Source organism: Bos mutus, chromosome 21, assembly GCF_027580195.1.
Source record: "Bos mutus isolate GX-2022 chromosome 21, NWIPB_WYAK_1.1, whole genome shotgun sequence".
Lineage (NCBI taxonomy): Eukaryota > Metazoa > Chordata > Mammalia > Artiodactyla > Bovidae > Bos > Bos mutus.
The window spans coordinates 20379669-20381400 of NC_091637.1; positions in this window are offsets into that span (position 1 = coordinate 20379669).

Genomic DNA, 1732 nt, shown 5'->3' on the forward strand with positions numbered 1-1732 from the left:
AAAGTAATGCTCAAAATTCTCCAAGCCAGGCTTCAGCAATATGTGAACCGTGAACTTCCTGATGCTGAGGCTGGTTTTAGAAAAGGCAGAGGAACCAGAGATCAAATTGCCAACATCTGCTGGATCATGGAAAAAGCAAGAGAGTTCCAGAAAAACATCTATTTCTGTTTTATTGACTATGCCAAAGCCTTTGACTGTGTGGATCACAATAAACTGTGGAAAATTCTGAAAGAGATGGGAATACCAGACCACCTGATCTGCCTCTTGAGAAATTTGTATGCAGGTCAGAAAGCAACAGTTAGAACTGGACATGGAAAAACAGACTGGTTCCAAATAGGAAAAGGAGTATGTCAAGGCTGTATATTGTCACCCTGCTTATTTAACTTATATGCAGAGTACATCATGAGAAACGCTGGACTGGAAGAAACACAAGCTGGAATCAAGATTGCCAGGAGATATATCAATCACCTCAGATATGCAGATGACACCACCCTTATGGCAGAAAGTGAAGAGGAACTAAAAAGCCTCTTGATGAAAGTGGAAGAGGAGAGTGAAAAAGTTGGCTTAAAGCTCAACATTCAAAAAACGAAGATCATGGCATCTGGTCCCATCACTTCATGGGAAATAGATGTGGAAACAGTGTCAGACTTTATTTTGGGGGGCTCCAAAATCACTGCAGATGGTGACTGCAGCCATGAAAAGACGCTTACTCCTTGGAAGGAAAGTTATGACCAACCTAGATAGCATATTCAAAAGCAGAGACATTACTTTGCCAACAAAGGTCTGTCTAGTCAAGGCTATGGTTTTTCCTGTGGTCATGGATGGATGTGAGAGTTGGACTGTGAAAAGGCTGAGCGCCGAAGGATTGATGCTTTTGAACTGTAGTGTTGGAGAAGGCTCTTGAGAGTCCCTTGGACTGCAAGGAGATCCAACCAGTCCATTCTGAAGGAGATCAGCCCTGGAATTTCTTTGGAAGGAATGATGCTGAAGCTGAAACTCCAGTCCTTTGGCCACCTCATGCGAAGAGTTGACTCATTGGAAAAGACTCTGATGCTGGGAGGGATTGGGGGCAAGAGGAGAAGGGGACGACAGAGGATGAGATGGCTGGATGGCATCACTGACTCGATGGACGTGAGTCTCAGTGAACTCCGGGAGTTGGTGATGGACAGGGTGGCCTGGCGTGCTGCGATTCATGGGGTCGCAAAGAGTTGGACACGACTGAACGACTGATCTGATCTTTCATTTATTCAGTTATTTTTATTGTATGAATATGTCACAGTTTATCCGTTTTCCCACGAAAAGCATTAATGAGTCAGGACTCTGATATTGAAAGGTCATAGGTGGTGAGACTCAGCTTCCATTGGCTCCTAACGCGTTCTTCTCTCACTGCACACCCGCCTCCATCTCGGGCATCTAGCCTTGCGCAAGTCAGAAGCGGGAGAGCTCAGAGCTCGCCGCTAACTTTGTGGAGTAGATGTGATCGACAGCCAAGATCCCCGGTGATCAGTGCCCTACGGATTCCGAGTTGGTTTCGCCCATTTCACCAAGTTCTGAAAATAGAGCAAGTGCCCAACGCTTCCTTGCGTGAGCTAGGAGAATTGGGTGTTCCCTTCAAAGTTAGTTTAAGGTAAAATCCTTTTATCACAGGAACACTCGCCTCTGGTCCGGGAAGAAACTGGAACGCTGATGCGTTGCCGCGCGTTTTCAAATGTCCCTTCCAGGACGCCGTCCT